This window comes from Akebia trifoliata, chromosome 9, assembly GCF_017979445.1.
Source record: "Akebia trifoliata isolate Shusen 1 chromosome 9, ASM1797944v1, whole genome shotgun sequence".
In the NCBI taxonomy this organism is placed as follows: domain Eukaryota; kingdom Viridiplantae; phylum Streptophyta; class Magnoliopsida; order Ranunculales; family Lardizabalaceae; genus Akebia; species Akebia trifoliata.
Genome location: NC_141383.1, coordinates 955664 through 975959, shown reverse-complemented (window position 1 = coordinate 975959; position 20296 = coordinate 955664).

Genomic DNA, 20296 nt, shown 5'->3' with positions numbered 1-20296 from the left:
TGGGTCTCTTTTGCATTTGACATAAAATGTTTGATACACTCCCTCTAAAATTATAATGCCATACATAACTATCAGTTATAAATGAAGCTGTTTGTTTTTATATGTAGTTCCACCATATCCCTTACATGATGGTCCCCATATGAGGAAAATTTTCAAGGGAGGATTCCATTGTATAAAGGAATCAAGGAAAAGTTAGAAAGAACAAAAAAAAAAAAAAAAAAAAGATATCGAGGATACAATGATGTGGTGGTGCGCACATAACCGTAGATATTTTTTCATGAGATACGAGTAAAAAGCATCTATGATTATGTGTGTGCCACTACTCTTTTGTTTCACCCATGCGTCCCCATTTGTGTCTCTCTAGCATTAGAGGAAAAAAAAAACAACGAAAAAGTGAAAGGTAAAGGAAAGAAGGCATATCTCGCATTGTGAGCTTATCATATATTTGAAATTTGGGTTTGGCTGAGTAATGTTGGGGATCCCACTAGTCTAATTTACATGTGTTTGGAATTTGATTCCATTAAGGCATTAACTTATAGTGAAAATTCCAAAAGGTAACTTAAAAGGTTTCGTAAACTCACCACGTGCGCATTGTTGTACATAACTATAAGTCATATTTGTGCATTATATTATTGTTTGATCTATAATCTATTGATCAAAGGTGGAAGATCGATACATGAATTAAAATTAGAAAATAGAGAGATGTGACCTGACCTTGATATCAAAAAGGATACAAGGGAACTCAATTATCATTGAGATTGAAATATATGGGATAATTAGAATTGCTAAATTTATGTATTCTAATCCTGGGACATAGTCAATGATATTAACAACGAATCATGTCAAATATTTGATGTATGGTCTCTACTTCGTTTTTGATTATTTTCTTTTGATGGTGTGACATTAAATCATGACTATTGGATATTTGATTAAATCTCAAGGCATGAATGCTCTGATTTTAAACCTAATAATATAAATATATAAATAGATCAACCAAAATGCCTAAAAACATTTAGAGAGATTTTATTGCCACATCAACTTTTGCTAACGGCCCCCCAATTCATATGTAAATTCATCGAGAATTAGCGCACATCTTGGGGTGTCGCTAGCAAAAGTTGGTGTGGCATAATACCTCTCAAAAAATTTCAGTGTCTAAGTCTCTACGCTCTAAATTGTGCTAAAGCTCTTTCGCTCTCATGAAAATGTCGAAGCAGAGCCAAAGAGATAGACAAAGCAGCTCTCTATCCCTCCCATGACTCTCACCTCCCATTCCATTTAAACCTACTCTCTCTCATTGAGAGTGCACATCATGTAATTTTTTTCATGAATCGTCAGATATATTTGACAAGTAAATTAATCACATTTTAGTTTGTAAAATGATTCCCCATTTTTAATTTGTTGGTCCCATGCATTTGATGTAAAATGTTTGATACACACCCTCTAAAATTATAATGCCATGTATAACAATCAGTTATAAATGAAGTTGGTTGTCCTATCAAATCCCCTAATAGACATGGTGGTCCCCTTATATGGAAAAGGAAAGAAGGCAAATCTCGCATTGTGAGCTTATTGGTTTGACCCATAATAAGATGGAGTTATATTAAAATTTTGGGTTTGGCTTAGTTTTATACACACCACGTGTGCATTGTTGTACATAACTATAAGTCATATTTGTGCATTATAGTAGGTCCAGTTGAGTTCCCCCACAAGGACTTTTGATTGGGGAGAGGACATCAAACATTTCCACCATAAGAAAAACAGCAAAATTCAAGTTTTTTTATTGGACACATAGTCAAGATGATAAGCCGTTATTATGGTGGACCTCAAAGCGCTGAAATATAACTATAAGATGGAGTTAGATTGGGAATTTTTGTTTGTACATGTTCAAGTGTAACTTGGTTTTGGAGTTTGAATGTTGAAATAATAAATCTTTGATCTCTATAAATAGAGCTCTAACTCCATATAAAATTTTCATCTCAACTTATATCTCTTCTCTTAATTTCCAATTGAGAGAGTGAGTGTGTGTGTGTGTGTGTGAGAGAGAGAGAGAGAGAGAGACCAAAGATTTATTATTTCAAAGTTCAAACTCCAAAACATGGTTACACTTGAACATGTACAAACAGAAATTCCCAATCTACTCTATCTTATAGTTATATTTCAGGGCTTTGAGGTCCACCATGGTAATGGCTTATCATCTTGACTATGTGTCCAATAAAAAATTTGAATTTGGTTGTTTTTCTTTTGGTGCAAATGTTTGATGTCCTCTCCCCAATCAAAAGTCCTTGTGGGGTGGACTCAACCGGACCTACTATAATGCACAAATATAACTTATAGTTACATACAACAATGCACACGTGGTGTGTATAAAAAAATTTCTGTTAGGTCCAGTTGAGTACACCCCACAAGAACTTTTGACTGGGGAGAGAACATCAAACATTTGCACCGAAAGAAAAATAGTCAAATTCAAGTTTTTTATTGGACACATAGTCAAGATGAAATGCCGTTATTATGGTGGACCTCAAAGCCCTGAAATATAAGTATAAGATGGAGTTAGATTGGGAATTTTTTTTTGAACATGCTCAAGTGTAACTTGGTTTTGGAGTTCGAACTTTGAAATAATAAATCTTTGGTCTTTATAAATAGAGCTCTAACTCCCTCTAAAATTTTCGTCTCAACTTATATCTCTTCTCTTAATTTCCAATTGAGAGAGTGAGTGAGAGAGAGAGACCAAAGATTTATTATTTCAAAGTTCAAACTCCAAAAGATGGTTACACTTGAACATTTACAAATAGAAATGCCCAATCTAGCTTCATCTTATAGTTATATTTCAGGGCTTTGAGATCCACCATAATAACGGCTTACCATCTTGACTATGTGGCCAATAAAAAACTTGAATTTGGCTGTTTTTCTTTTGATGCAAATGTTTGATGTCCTCTCCCCAATCAAAAGCCCTTGTGGGGGTGGATTCGGCCGGACCTAACAGAAATTTTTTTATACACACCACGTGTGCATTGTTGTATATAACTTTAAGTCATATTTATCTTCCTTTCACACATATGGTAAAGAACCACCTTACTCTTTTGTTCAATTATCGAATGGAACTAATTCCTTAGTTCATCACATTGGCACAATAAATTCTCATCTAGTTTGATATTTCATAATGTTTTCATATTCCTACTTTTCAATATAATATACTATCTTACAATTAGCTCGATCACATAATTATGAAATTACTTCTTTCTCATCTCATTGTGTGCTTAAGGACCCACAAACGAAGAACCAGATTGGTCAGGGTGATTTAAAAAATGGTCCTTACTTTTTATTTTCAACTTCTACATTCTTAGTTTTACCCGCAAATAATTTTGACCTTTGGCATTGGCACCTTGGTCATCCATTTATCTCTAGGCTTAAATATTTAGTTGAGAAATTTTCTATTATTTACTCTAATTTTAAATGTCATTGTAATGTTTGTCCGCAAACAAAATAATCTAGATTGTTATTTAATAAAAGTACTAGCTTTAGTAGTAAGCCTTTTTGAATTAATTCATTGTGATATTTTGGGGCCTTTCTTTTTACCCTCTTGTAGTGGATCACATTTTATTTCTTACTATTGTAGATGATTTCTCGCAGTGTACATGGATCTATTTAGCGTAATGCTAAAATCGAAATTTCAAAATTTTTAATTTATTTTTTTAACTTAATACATCATCAATTTCATATAAAAATCAATAATATTCATTTTAGGAGTAGTGATATATTCTTACCCCAACTCCAATGTTTTCGTTCCAATAATGGAACTAAATTTTTATCTAAACTTATACAATCATGGTTTCTCAAAAATGACATTATCCATCAACGTAGTTTTGTTTCCACACAACAACAAAAAGTGTAGTGGCCAGAGGTGTGGTAACGGACTTGGCTTCTGTCATGTGGGTCTTAGTGAGAAGATCCCGAATATACTGGCGTTGAGATAGAAATAAGCCGTAAGGATGATAGAGTACTTCAATGCCAAGAAAGTAATTTAAGAGTCCAAGATCCTTGATTGAAAATCATTGGGCTAGGAGATTTATGAAGGTTTGGACAGTAATAGCATCATTACCGATGATAATAATGTCATCAACATAAACTAAAAGATAGATGATGATGATACCACAAGAATTGAAAACAAAGCGAGGTATCAGTAGTGGAGTTGACAAAGCCAGATGTGACAAGGAACTGACGCAACTCATGATACCAAGCTCTAGGAGCTTGCTTGAGACCATAAATTGCCTTGCGAAGTTTGCAGACATGAGTGGGATGATCTTGATCAACAAATCCCGAGGGCTGGGACATATAAACATCCTCAGATAAAGTTCCCTACAAAAAGGCATTATTAACATCAAGTTGTCGAAGAGACCAACCTTGACTGACTACGAGACTTAAAACAAGACGAATGGTCGTAGGCTTCACAACTGGATTAAATGTGTCATGATAATCAATGCCAAGGCGTTGATGAAAGCCTTTGGCAACTAACTGAGCTTTGTATCCCTCAACAAAATCATCAGGTAAACACTTAGTACGGAAGACCCACTTGCAACCAACTAAATTTTGAGTAGGGTCCGGTGGGACAAGTTCCCATGTCCCATTTTGAACAAGAGCATCAGACTTAACAAACATAGCCTAACGCCATTTGGGATCTTTGATGGCTTGAGTTAGATTTGAGGGTTCAAGATCAATGGAGGATGAGAGTTGGGCTAGGAGGTTAAGTTTGGTGATGGGTTTGAAGATGTTGTTTTTGGAGCGGGTTATAATACCACAGGAAGCAATGCTAGGCCGCAGCGCTTGATTCTACCGCCATGGCATTCTGCTCGGGGGTGGGGCTCCGCGGCACGCTTCTCTCGACTTGAATGGGTTGGCTAGTCTCGGGCGTTGCAGCACTAGCAATGAGGGCTGCGGTGCCAGGATTTCTCGAATCACAAGGGGAAACTAGAAGGGTGGATGTCGAAGCTGCAGATGATGTGTCGATGACCGGGAGAAAAGAGATAGTAGGACACCAATTAGAAAATGTTTCGGATGACGGACGATCGAGAGAAGACTTAATGGAGTTGAATGGAAAAATGAACTCAATAAATTTGGTGTGATGCGTTGTGCAGATGCGAGAAGAAGTAGGGTCAAGACACAGATAGGCGCTTCGAGTGATAGAATAATCGATAAAGACACAAGGGGATGAGCGGGAAGCAAGCTTGTGAGGGGTATAAGGACGAAGCCATGGATAACAGAGACACCCAAAGCTACGGAGTTTGTTATAGTTTGGAAAAGTACCAAAGAGTTTAGCATAAGGCGAGAGAAATTGAAGTGTGGGAGTAGAAAGACGATTAATGAGATATACCGCTGTGGCAAAGGCATAAGACCAATAGGACAAGGGCATGGAGGCATGAAAAAGAAGAGACAAATTAGTTTCAACAATGTGACGATGACAACGCTCAGAGTAGCCATTATGTTCAAGTGTATGGGGAGGAGTGGTCATGTGAGAAATACCATTCAAGGCAAGAAAGGAAGTTCGAGCTTGATATTCCCCGCCATTGTCAAAATAAATTGTGACAATTTTGCCATTGAAGAAATTCTCAAATAGGGATTTAAAACGAACAAAAACATCATGAACATGGGATTTCTGTTTTAGTGGATAGAACCATATATACTTAGTAAAATGATTTACAAAAATGACATAATATTTAAAATCATTAACCGAGTAAACTGGAGAGGTCCAAACATCAGAAAATATAATTTCAATAGGGGATGTAGAGACAAAAGAAGAAACAGAGAAAGAGAGTTTGTGACTTTTATTGCATTGACAGGAATTACAATTAAAATTCAAAACGAAAGACTAAACTAATTCAAGATTAAAAGTAGAGATAACATGCTTGAAAATAGAGGATAACAGATGCCCTAATTGATGATGCCACATGGTGGGAGTGGATTTGACACTTGAGAAGACAATTATCGAAAAAGATTTGTCGAAGGGAACCGGCCATTCGTATACACCGTTCTTGGTTTGACCCTGGAAAAGCGTTGCCCCCGTGCTGAGATCCTTCACACGAAAAGAAGTAGGTAAGAATTCAACTGATTTGTTACTAGATTGGCAAAATTGAGAAATGAAAATAAGATTTGTTTTTCATAGTAGGAACACAAAGAACATTGTCCAAGTTAAAAAAAAAATGAGAAGGGGTGGAGGGAGATTTAGAACCAGCGTGGGTAATGGGAAGACCCCTCCCATCACCAATCACAATGTCGTCAGGCCCTTCATAAGGGGTGTGTATAGAGAGATTACTCAGATCAACAGTAACATGGTGTGAAGCACCACTATCAAGAAGCCAACTAGATGTAGTTGGTGTATTAATGGCTGCAACATGAGCTCGTAGTTGCATGGTCCGGAGAAGCGTGGTTGCCAACGTGAAGAGGAACGAGAAGGCGGTGGCGGTTGTGCGGCAGGATGCAGTTGTTGGAAAATAAGACATTGAAGGACAATGTGACCTTGAACACGATACCATTGGCAGCGCCCTAGATAAGGACAGACACTAGGGGTGGGAGGAGGGTTGGACATCAGCAAGTGAGCATTCATTGTGGAGAGTCATGGTGCAGGTGGACGAGGATTACAATTGCCTTGATTTCTAGGCGTTGAGTGTGAGACGACAGGATTAGCAGTTGCAGGAAGCGGGGTCAAGATGAATTGTTTATGACCCAGGGAGAGTTCCATATTGATAAGCTTTTCATGTAATTTATTAAAAGAAATTGAGGTATCTCTACCATTGACTGCATCAATGACAGATTTATACTCATCACCAAGTCCATCTAAAATTTTCTCAACAAGATCCTCAAGATCCGTTGGTTTGCCAAGAGAAGGAAGTACATCAGCGGAAGCCTTGATCATCTGCATATATTCATAAATGGATTTTGTACCTTTGATAGTGTGCTTGATTTGCTCTTTAATCTGTTGATGTGCCCACGAGAGGGCTGTGCATCGTATGGGCAAGAACACGCCAAGCATCAGCGGAGGTGTGGGACTGAGAGATAAGAGGAATGAGCGGTGGAGTGAGGGACCCAACTAGTGCACCAAAGATCAGTTTATCCTGATGGAACCACATTTGGTATTCAAGATTTGGTGCAGACACGTTATCGACAGTCACGATGGACGACGGAGCTGGATGGGATCCATCAATAAACTTGTAGAGATCATATCCGATTAAAAATATCTGGAGCTTCTAAGATAAGTAGTTGGTGGAAGAAAGTTTAAGAGTGTTGGTGGTATTGATAATAATAAGAGGTTTAGTGGATTTGTGGGAGTTGGGAATGGTGAGTTGATTGTTTCCAACGGCCATGGGGAATGGGGTTAGGCGTGGAGAATGCTAAAAAAGAAATGACAGATTTCATAAATTTTCTCTGATACCATAAAGAGATGAAGAATGAGAGAAAAATATGACATACTATTTCATTACAGAGAATCAAATTTATACAATTCTCAATAAGAGATATCAGGAAACTAAAACTAGAAAATAAAAGAAAAATATAATAATAGAAAAACTTATAAAAGTCAAAAGAAATCACAATCACAAATTATAATACAACATTAAATATTAGTAATTTTCTTTATTAATTTACAACAGAAACATTTAGTCCACCCACCTGTGTATGGTGAAAGTTATGTGCAAGCAAAATGTCCTCATGGGAACAAGGGATGAAGATGGAGAGGGAGAGAACCAGGTGGTTATGTATAGAGTGAAAACTGACGGTCAAGAATGGTGAACCACCAAGCAGTACTGGTGGGGAGGGCTGCGATAGTTCAAGTTGATCATAAGGTCTTCGAGATTCAAAGATGTAGGGTGAAGAACAACCAAGCAGTCAGGGTGGTGGAGAGAAGAGGTAAAACAGGGTCGGAGCTTGTGTTGTTTGAACAAGAAAGGTTGTGGTTGGCTCAGACTCTAGAGGAGACCAAGAGCTGGAGAACAGAAAGATTGTTTTGGAAGAAGTCGACCGTTATGGGACATTGCAAGATGGTAAGAGGTTACGCAAATGAATATGGTAGATTCTTGAAAATCTCGGAATATTCAGGGCAAGGTTGGTACCCTTCACTCTTAATCCCTAAAGGGGACGAAGGTGTAGGTTGGGATAACCTCAGTGAGGCTTTAACTAGAGGTGGAGTAAATGATGTAGGCCCTTGGAGGAGAGAGCTTGGTGGTAGCTCTTTGCCTAATAGGAGACCAATTGCTTTCCAGAAACAACCAACTCTTAGCATTGAGATTGGCAAAAAAGAAGATTTCGATGGATGGACGTGGGCGATCATTTGTGAAATAGGGGAAAAACAAATTTGCTGGGAAGAGGTGGAGAGGGTGGTCCACTCCATAGTTCCGGATTCTAGAAAACTTGCACTAAAACCATGTGGGTATAACAGGAGGTTGTTTGTGTGCCATAGAAGGAAAGATTTTGACGTATTCAAAAATCTACAACAGATTATGGTCCAGGATGTTGTAGTTAGCCTGCGAGCATGGTATGCTAACTGTAATGGTATAGCAGAGAGTTGGACACAGGTTGGGACTTGGGTGGACATTGTTGGGTTGCCGTTCCATAGGTGGGAAATGAAGACGTTCGCTCTCATTGGGGAAATGCTAGGCGGTCTCTTAGAAGTTAAGGAGTGTACTCGCGCCCTAGTAGACCTAACCGTAGCTACCATCAAAGTAAGACAGAGGGCTCTAGACCTCCCCAGATGGATCAAGATTCCAGCAAGGAACGGAACGGTGACAGTGGGTATCAATTGGCTGGAGTTAGGGAGAATGGACTGGAGAAGAGGAGGTCTGACGTTAGTAAAAATGGTGTGGGATTAGCAGGTCAAACGGTGTCAGATTGTTTTAATGCACCTTCTAATAACAATACTGCGATAATGACTAAACCAGATGGATACAGCCCAGGCCTGTCAGATCCTAGGAAGGGCAAGATGGCTGCACTTGAGTGTGGGTCAAGCAAGTGCGATGTCTCAAATGAGCTATGTGCTGAGTTGATAGAGACAGCAGGGGGCAGCAACATAGGTGGAGCTTCGGCTGGGTCAAGCCAACTGGTGTGCCAACTCTTAGAACTGGCGAGAGCTAATATGAATAGCGCCCAGCCTCTTTGTGCATTGGATGGAGTAATTAGGCCAAACAGCCCACGGACATCTGGATATAATGCTCAGCCCGAGAGTGAGGAGGAGCAAATTGTTGGTTCAGGTGGCACCTCAGACTTGTGGATCGAACAGGCCTTACGGCCCGTGGACAGCTCTGTTGGGCCTGGCAGTCCTTTGATGTCTGGCACTAGAGATCAGGCCATATGTGTTGTGGGCAACCTTTACGGCCCACCACTTTCAGCGGATAACATCCAGCCCGTTCATGAGGCAGGCCAATGGCACTCTCAAGCAGGCCCAACTACAATAGTAGGGAATCCTAGACCCTACTGTGAGACGGCCCAAATGCCCACTTTAGTAGGACCAACACACTTAGAGGTATGTTCTCAACCCGCTCTTGTCTTAGCCCAAGTAGTTGGTCCAGTTGATTGTTTGATTACAGGAGCCAACTATATAGACGTCACAGAGAGGAATTTGGCAAGCAATAACGCCTGTGTGTTGGAAGGGAAAGACTCCTTGAGCCTTGTATTTCTTGAAGGGGAACTTATTCAGGACATGATGAAATTGGAATCTGTTGAGGCTGGGGATCGGGATGAGGTGGATTGTCAGGAGGGAAATGCAGAGTTAATATCAACTTCTAAGGAAACTACGACATTGATACTAAAGGAGACAACGGGGTATAACCGGATACTTAGAGGCGAAACTCAGTCAGAAAGGACTGAGGGATTGCAACAGGAAATGGTAAATGACTGGAGGTGGGGAGAACAGCATGCATTGGCTCAGTGAGGCTTTTTACAGCTTCTACAGACTGTTGAAGGATCGCATTCTAAGAGAGATGGTCACGGTAGTCGGGAGTTGGCTCTTGGAGGAGAACACTTTGAAAATGTCACAGAAGATATACTACAAGTGGAAACAGAAACGAGTAACACCCCCTTAATCATGGTAGAGGGAGCGGAGAACTCGAGGTGTTGGGGAAGGAATAAATCGAAGAATCAGACAGTAGAAGTCCTAGCTGACTGGATTATACAGAACTTGAATGAGATCAGTTGGGCTGTCGGGATTTCTAATGAAGAACACGCAGGAAGAGCTGGTATTTTGTTTGAACTGGCACTCAAGAAACGAGATGAGATTGGTGACTGCTACGAGACAGTGATCAGAGAGGATGATCCGTTGGATATGGAACAAGCTAGTTACGGGATGAGGTGGAAGTAATTCTTAGTACAGAGGAAGAGCATGAAGAGACTAGGCAGCAAGGGTGCCTGAGTAAAGGGAAAGGAGTAGAGTTGGTAGACGATAATAAGGTGAAGAAATTAAGAGTCAGATTGGTTAAAGAAGTACAGGAACTACACAGGTCAGGGGGTATGTTCAAAACTGATACGTCCTTGGTCCTAAGAAGTAGGAGAAAACTTAAAGTTGCTAATGACGATTAAATTCCTCTCTTGGAATGTATGCGGCCTCAACAACAGGGCCAAAAGGGTTCGGTTAAGGCAATAATTAAGGCACACAAACCACACATCTTAACACTACAAGAGACAAAATTGAACCAAGTGGATAGGGAGGTAGTGCGCGATATTTGGGGAGGGAAGAACTTGGGCTGGAAGCACATTACAGCAAATGGGACAGCAGGGGTGTTTGGGTGGTATGGGATATGAAGTTGATCGAAGTGGATGATTACTTAGTGGGAGCTTTTTCCATTTCTATATTGTGCCGGTGTATTGGTAAGAAGGATAGCTGGGTATTTTCGAGAGTGTACGGTTCTACTAGAGAGTGGGAGCGTAAGCAGTTTTGGGAAGAATTAGACGATGTGGGTAGTTACTGGAATCGTCCGTGGTGTTTGGGAGGAGATTTCAATGTCATTAGGTTTACTTGTGAAAAACAAGGAGGATCAAGGATAACAACAAGGATGAGGAATTTTGGCGACTTCGTGAGCCGTAATAACTTAATGGACATCCCACTCCAAGGTAGAAGCTTCACTTGGTCTAACCAACAAGCGGTACCCACCCTTAACAGATTGGATAGATTTTTGGTCTCAGATGACTGGACATCGCTGTTTTGCCAAGTCTCTCAGACGGCTATCCCAAACCCGGTATCTGATCATTGTCCTATTCAGTTGGAAACAGGGCCATTCAATAGGGGCCCCATCCCGTTCCGTTTTGAGTTGATGTGGTTGAAACACCACAACTTCAACGAGTTGATAACTGATTGGTGGAGGAGATTTTCTTTTGCAGGAATAGCAGGAGAGGTGTTTAGGAAAAAATTGAAGGCCTTAAAGATGGTATTGAAAGAATGGAACAAGGAAGCTTTTGGTAGGGTGGATGCGCAGAGAAAGGATATCCTTTCGAGAATTGAAGAATTGGACAGGAAGGAAGAGATGATTCCAATTTCATTAAGCGACAGGTCAACAAAAATGAATCTTCGTGAGAAATATCAACGGGTGGCTCTCTTGGAAGATATCAGTTGGAAGCAGAAATCAAGGATTAGGTGGCTTAAAGAAGGGGATGGTAACACAAAATTTTTCCATTGTATGGCAAATGCCCGAGACAGAAGCAAACATATCACGAGATTGTGCGTGAATGGGGAGTGGCTGGAAGGGGAAAAGGTAACCGCCAAGGGAATCGTAGATTTTTACTCGAAACTATATACCAATGGTGCTGGTGAGAAACCGAAACCTGATTTGTTGCAGTTTGATAGAATCTCTGAATCACAACGCGAATGGTTGGAAAGACCCGTTGTAGAAGATGAGGTGTGGGAGGTTATCTCCAACATGAAGAGTGATAAATCACCGGGTCCAGATGGATTTCCCGTGGAGTTTTACAAAACTTGTTGGGAGGTCATCAAGGGCGACTTCACCGCTTTAATTGATGAATTCTTTAGAGAAGGCGTATTGGACCGCGACTCTAATTGTACTTTTATCGCTCTAATTCCAAAGGTGGCGGGGACGGAGCATATTAAGGACCTTAGGCCCATCAGTTTGGTGAATACTAGCTACAAAATTATCACGAGCATCCTTGCCAGAAGATTGAAAAGGGTCATCCAAGGGTTGATAGGGCGCAACCAGAGTGCTTTTGTCAAAGGCAGACAGATTCTGGATGGAGTCCTAATCGCAAACAAGTGCATTAATTCTAAACTGAAATCTGGCGAGGCGGGGTTGGTGTGCAAAATAGACTTTGAGAAGGCTTTATGATTACGTAAATTGGCAATTTTTGGATTATATGCTGGGGAGGATGGGATTTGGTAGGACATGGATCACTTGGATTATGGCGTGTGTGACTTCTCCAACTTACTCGGTATTGGTGAACGGAACCCCTCACGGATTCTTTAGGGGTACGAGAGGCCTAAGACAAGGGGATCCTATATCACCTTTCTTATTCATCATAGTGGCAGAAGCATTTAGCAAGATGATGGAAAGAGGGGTTGCGAATGGATCTTTTTTCGGGTTCTCAGCAGGGGCAGGCTCAGTTTCTATTCCTCACTTCCAATTCGCAGATGATACCCTAGTCTTCTTGGATGACTCCATAGACCAAACCAGGAGGTTAGGCGGATTGCTTTGTTGCTTCGAAGTGATGTGTGGCGCCCCGCCGGACGCTAACACAAATCCCCATGTCAGATCTCGAGGTACTAAGTGGCACCTCGAAATTTCGGCATGGTCTCCTCTGTTTATGTTAGCATTCCAAGGCGTTCAACCTGCACCTGATAAACGACATACAATCCTGCATACATATACAAAATATAATACTAGCGGAAGCTTATACACGTCTAATAACGTATGAAAGATCAGAGTGCGGAAGAATAACCAGAATACAAGATTATACAAAATTTCTCACTCTAACAAGAGTCCTAACGCTCAATACAAATCTATAATACTCCTAGACAAATGGAGTATAACTCCAATACTTACCAGGTGACGGACTCTGACTGTCTATCTGACCCACCAGATGATTCTCACTCATGTTCTACTCCTGCCTCGCTAAGCTTTGGATCTGAAACTAAAAAATGGAGAATGAAAGGGTGAGTAACAATGGTTACCCAGTAAGGAAGCAACAATTTCTGCCAATAACCTCTCCTAACATGAACGAATAAACATACTGAATCATTTTAAAATAAACAAAGTTTTACAGAAGAAAACTACGATTAACTGGTACATATAGCCAGGGATGAGCAACTAAACATTTTAAAACTCACATTACATCGATCAGCAGTACTCACTATAACATTCTCTTTTTATACAAATCTAATTGATCAAATGGAAACAATAAACATGCATTTCATTTTATATATCAAAATAAGCAACAGATACATAATACACGATGGTGGAGTATTGGAATTAGAGAGTTGGGATTCACGACTGGATCGCTCCCAATCGGGACATGATGTTACAATTCCTTTCTGGCTTTTAGTTCCTGATTTTGTGGCCGGTCGCTGCCCTTACCACGTTTGGTTGACCATTTATCCGGCTCAGGCTGGCCGTTTGACGTGACCGTAAGCAATGGGTCTCTTTTCGATGTGTCAGAACGTTCGACTACTATAGATTGTTAGTGATCACTGACCAATCATCTTCGTCTATGCCTATCAGGCGTGCATATGATTCCCAAATATACAAATCATTCGTATACGACTACCTTTACATTACAAGTTCACTGGTAAAGATAGAGAGGAATATCCCGGATTCCAGTTGTGACTCCACTCTCATACGCGTCCCATACCACGTATGAGTTTGGTGGTCCCTACCGTACATCCCAGGATAGTACATCACTCCGGATGATATGACGCACTATCCCTTCAGGCATTCACAAACTCTTTAACAGCTCACAAAATAGCTACATATATATATATAACAATACAAGGTTGAGAATAGATATCCAGTTTCCTACCATGCAAGTGTGGCCACCCGGTCTAAAATAAATAACATAACAGAGCGCCTCGCGCTAACAGAAAGTAAATAAACATGCAACCAGTAACATTATCCCTGAATATCCGTTCACCAACCTGCATACAACACAACAACGTAAAATGCAGACATCACCCCTCGGGTGTGACTCTGACATTTTACCGTTTCATACCCTTTTTCCCTTTTTTCGACTTTTACAGTTTTCAATCTCTTCATAAAATATCCATTTTCTGATATTCATCAACTCAATATGAGTTCATTGAATATTAAATCACATTTTTCAACTATAGAATTTATTTCTATCAATAATATTGAAAAAAAATACAAATTTCATATCAAAACGGGGTCCGAGCAGTGCACAAGACCCAATTTATGGCAATAACCCGTTAAAAACACCCTACCCACATATAATTTATTAAAAATATAATTAAACATATCAAACATGCAATTTCTGGCGTGAATTTTTGAAATAACAAAATAATTCTATATTTTAAAAATACATCCAAATTTTTCGATAAAATCCTAAATGCAATTTTCACAATCTAGATTACTAATAGAAATTGAGAGTTCCTTACAATCTCTAGGCGAAAGGATCAAAGCGTGTGTGCGAAAATCGAGACGATCGGCACGGAAATCGAGACGGATCGAACTTCGAAGCTGCTGATTTTTAAAATCAACCTGGTGGTTTTGAAGATCTCGATGTGCTCGTCTCTTCTCCCTTCTACGGCGAAAGGCGGTTTGACCCTGAAACCGATGAAAATCGAGGTCGAAGTTACGAAAATCTCCGTATAAAAATACGGCTGATTTTTGACTATACGGGGTGAAAAATACGAGAAAACGGAAGGAATTTGGTTGGGTTATGTAGAGAATGAGGCTGCGGGCGTTTTTCCCTTCTGCGTCAAAAGACGGTTTGACCCCGAAACGGACGAAATCCAAGGTCAAAGTTTCGAAATTTTCGTATCCAAATACGACTGATTTTTGACGATATTTGATGAAATAGAAAGTGAAACGAAGAAAGGTTGGGTGGGTTTTGTAGAGAACGTAGCTGCGGACCTTTTCTCTTCTGCGGCGATCGTCGAAAATGGACCGTTTGCGAGAGATCTGAAGTGAAAAAATCGGAGGAAAAATAAATTTCTTTTTTTTTTCTTTTTTTTTTCGCACTGTTTGGACGAGTGGGGAAGATGAGAGAAATTTTTTTTTTTTTTAAATGTTATTTAAATAAAATGTGGGACGAATTCGGTATTTTGTCAATTGTTTCGATCGATGATAATTTGATCATCCGGATTCCAAAACTGACAAATGAATACTCTATTTCATCTAATTTTTCGTTTCGGATCTAATGGTATAGTCAATTTCTACAAATTATGTCTCCATAAAAAATTTACATTTTTGGCCTGATGTGACCCCTAAACTTGATGTCGTTTTCGTTTTTGGCGATAATTAGACTTCCTGATCTCCAAAAATGACAAATAAATAGTCTATGTTGAATAATTTTTCGTTATGAACCCAATGGTATGATCGAATTTTAAAAATTATTACTCTAATAAAAAGTCACTGTTTTAGCCTGGTTCGACCCGGTAATCGAGGATTTTGCAACTTTTATATTCGGACTTGCATTTGAACGTGCTTACAGGTTAAACTATGTTTTTCGATCATTTTAAATCTAATGGTGAGGTCAGATTCCATTAAAAATGATCAAAAATATCCTAAAGTTTTATCCCTAAATCCCACTTTCAAGATTTTCTTAATATTCTACTATTTATTTTTTTTCTCGAGATACGAATTAAAAATTCGAGGTGTTACATGATGTCAGGCATTCCAGTCAATACGAGGAAAAGTAAGGTCCTTCCGGTTGGTTTGACTAGGTGTGTAAGTCTCTTGGCAGCTGCTTCATTGGGTTGGCAGGTGGGAAGCTTACCTTCTACCTACTTAGGAATGCCTCTGGGGGCTCCCTATAGGAGGGTGGCGATTTGGGACCCGATAGTGGAGAGAATAGAAAGGAAACTAGCTATGTGGCAAGCCAATTATCTTTCGAAAGGAGGAAAGTTGACTTTGATAAAGAATGTCCTTTCTAGCATTCCGATATATTTTCTCTCTCTTCTCTCAATGCCTCGAAGAGTAGAACTAAGGTTAGACAAGCTGTTCCGTAACTTTCTATGGCATGACAAAGTTGGGAATAGAAAACATCATCTTGTCAATTGGAAACAGGTTTGTTCTTTTAAGAAGCAGGGAGGCCTCGGTGTTAGGAGGCTCGGGGAGATGAACGTGGCCTTAAAAGGAAAGTGGTTGTAGAAGTTTGGGAATGATGGGGACAGTTTATGAAGACAAGTCATAGAAAGCAAGTACAAGTCGAGCCGGATGGGATGGGAGAGTGGATCAACAAGACAACCATATGGGTGCGGGCTATGGAAGGGTATCATGAAGATCATCCCCTTGTTCAAGATGAGAATAAAGTTCAGGGTGGGCAAAGGCAACCGTGTAAGGTTTTGGGATGACATTTGGTATGGCAATCAGCCGTTAATGGAGGTGTTCCCAACTTTGTATTCTATATCCTCAAAGAAAGGGCAAGCAATCACATCCGTCCGGCGAATTATGGGAGGAGAATGCACATGGGATCTTGGACTTCCAAGAGACATAAACGAGCTAGAACTACAAGAAGTTGGAAGATTAGTAGGAGGGGCTTCTAGTATCGAGATATGCACGGGAAGGGAAGATGAGAGAATATGGTCGGAAAGTAAGGACGGAAGGTTTACGGTACGCTCATTCTACCAATCCTTGTGCAATAATGGGGATTCTTTATTTCCTCATGCTTCTATTTGGGGACCAAAAGTGCCAAGCAAAATCCCCTTCTTTACGTGGACGGCGACTTTAGGTAGAATTCAAACTACGGATTTGTTGATGCGGCGTGGCTGGTGCGGGGCGAGTTGTTGTGTGTTATGTATGGATAATGGAGAATCATCGGATCATCTTTTAATCCATTGCAAGTTCTCACATGGCATTTGGGGTCACTTTTTGAAGTTATATGGGGTATCAACTTGCTTACCGAATTCAGTTAAGGACATATTCATGGGTTGGGCGTCAATTGGTCAACCGTTTGGTGGGACAAAAAGGTTGTTGTGGAATATTACGCCATTTGCAATTTACTGGGGGATTTGGTTTGAAAGGAATAGACGCATTTTTGAAGGAAAACAGAATGATTGTCTAGAAACAATTATGTCCATCTTGGGTCTTATATTTTGTTGGTCCAAAGTGTATAAGGAGCTTAGGGGTCTATTTTTTGAAGATTTTGTGTATAAGTGGGATAGGATATGTTCTAATTTTGAGTAGTGCTGTCTTGTAAGGTCTCCCCAGGTTGGTCATCTCGACTGATTTTGGATTTTTTTACCGGAATACAATACTATTTATCAACAAAAAAAAAAGTCCTCATGGCGCCATAAACACTGCCAGCTTTGTCATTACATTTTTCCTCTTGCTTCCTGCTCGTTGATTGTTTTCCTACTTTCGAAACATTTGCGTCCAATCATGAACTAAAACTGACATCTCGATAGATTCTCGAGAATCACTCAAAATCTTTATGGTGAGTTGTCTTATAACCATATCTCAACTCAAGAAGCAATGCACCTTCTTCGAAGTTCACGTTCATTATTACTTACAATTCCCCAAAGCGTATAAAGTGATGTACTTTTCTCCAAATCTGTACTCATTATGACTTCATGTGTTTTTCTAGAGACACGAGATTGGACTTAAAAGGGAAAAAGACCTTCAGATTTTCACTTTGCACTATATTCTCCCCTTCTTTTGCCAAATCTTCGTAGGCATGATGTTATACGTGTCTTTATGGTGGATAGAGGCAAATCTCTGAGAGTTTTGAAGGCGAACCATCAGAAAAAGATTGCTCCTGCTCTCGGGATGGCACCTTTGTTTAATACTTGGTATGTCCGATAAGAGTAACTTGTCGTTGGCAATCTCGCCAACGAAAATCCGCTTAAAAGATTTACATTCGCTTGTTAGGTGCCTGACGATTCTGTGGTACTCGCAGAAACCAGGATGGTACTCCTCCCATAAAGAAGGTTCTCTTGGAGGAGGGGGCATGTGGGATAAAATAATACAAATAATAATACAAAAAAATAAATAAAGAACTCTGTTCGATTTTGTTAGTCCTATCTATAAGAGGAGATCATATGAAAAATGTAACCGATTCTTTCGTTTCCTTGGGTCACTGGCCATCCGCCGGGAGTTTCGGGTTTAATACCGATATTTTAACAACAAATCCAATAAATCTAAGTATTATCTTTTACCTAAGTTTCAAACAACTCTTCCACATCTTCAATGCTGCACGAAAAATCTGGTACATTATCTTCATTGGTAACATAGGAACGTTTGTCAGTCTGTTGGCTGCCGCCTCTTTCCATTTTTCGCTTTGAATCTTGGCCGTGCCATCCTTATCGAGGGCCATTCAAGTTTCCATCATTCTCTTCGGATGCTCTGTGGTCACAGGAGCTACATTTGGCGGCATCATGTAACACAGTAAAGTTTGAAATACATAGATTTTCCAAGTGAGCCTTGTAAATAGGGTCATACCCACAATGCACACATCGACAAGACAATCCTTTATTACGGGTTCATGACAGTCGGTTAAGGTGCTGGAGACGGCTTACAAAATCAGTGAGTATCCCCCCATCACCCTGCTTGATACGACTCAGATATGCTAAAGTGACTTGATCTTCTACGAAGAAGAACTTTCAAATGAAAGAATTCACCATGTCTCTCCACAAGGAGATGGATCCAGGTTGTAGGTTGCTGTACTAGTACAGATCGTGGTCTGATTCATATTTTCGAAAAATTCTCTGAGTCACAGATCGTGGTCTGATTCATATTTTCCCATTGCCTCTAAGAATAGAGCGACATGTTTTCATGTGTTTCCCTTTCCCCTGTAAGATGGTAATGGTCGTGTTGTGTACCCTCGCAGCTCCACAGGCGAGGATCACGAGAATCATGATCGTGCGACATGTGTTTAATCAATATGAGGTGCCTCCATCTTCCGACACGTGGTCCTTAGTGATTTATGCCATCTACAACTTTCTCGTAATTTATCGCCTATTGAAGCTATTACATTTTTCATATGCATTTATTTGTTTCTAGTTTTATCTTTCCTACAGGAGCTACTCCTAAGGGACAACCAAAAGCATTATTGTCTAAGAGAAAGTCGAGAAAAACTATGAAAAATGGTCTAATCGACTTAGGCAAAAAAGAACAAAGATGTGTTTTGAATGTCAACCAAATATCTAATAGTTGAAGGAAAAAATTGATCCTACATAAAGTAGTCAATGAAGAGATCGACAAACTTCTAAAAGTATGAACTCTAGCTTTCAATATTTTGACGAATGTATACCACTGGTGACCTAAACTAACTTTTGATCTCTTGGAAGGAGGGATTGGCCATTTTTGGAAGAGAGAGAACTCTTACATGTACTTTTATTTCACTTTATTTATATTATTGTAATTTAATACAGGATTAATATAGAGTCATGATAATCTAACTACCCCATGTGACATACTCAATTGACTATCTCACATGACAAGTTTAAGAATTGTAGATTTGTGTTCTCCTGGAAACATGTTTTCCTCGAGATACACTTTTTTATGAGGAAGTTCAGCCGTGTATCCCGAGGGGCACAGATCTACGGTTTCTAGACCTATCGCGTCAGGGTAGTCTATTGAGTTTGCCATGTGGGGTACTCAGATTATCACGATTCATTAATATAATATGAAAGTGCTATTTAGTGAGAACAATTACACAAGCCTAACCCCACACTAAAATTTTCCTTGACTTTAAGAATTTTACCATTTATTTCGAATTTTTCCCTTGACGACTTATTCAGTGAATGTGGTTGGCAGAATGAGAGCTTATACCAAAGCAATTGAACGAGTATCCTTCGTACAGTTGTAGTGGCAAAGTCTAGAAAAAGAAGTTTAGGATAGCAATTAAGCATTTAACATATACATGCAATCCATTAGAGTACAATGCATCCAAGTTTATTGCCCCATGGTTTCAAATATCAGAATGTATTGGTCAATAGGTATCAGAATCAACCAAGACTGATACGAAACATTGACCCAAAACATTGAGTGTTCGGGAATGTATCAACTGATACAATATTGGCTTTTTCAGTGACTAAAACATTCATTCGATACTACATTTTAAACCTTGACTGCGTACAATTGATATAGGTGCAATTTCCAAATTTAAAGGTACAAAAAGAAAAGAAAAGAAAAGATGA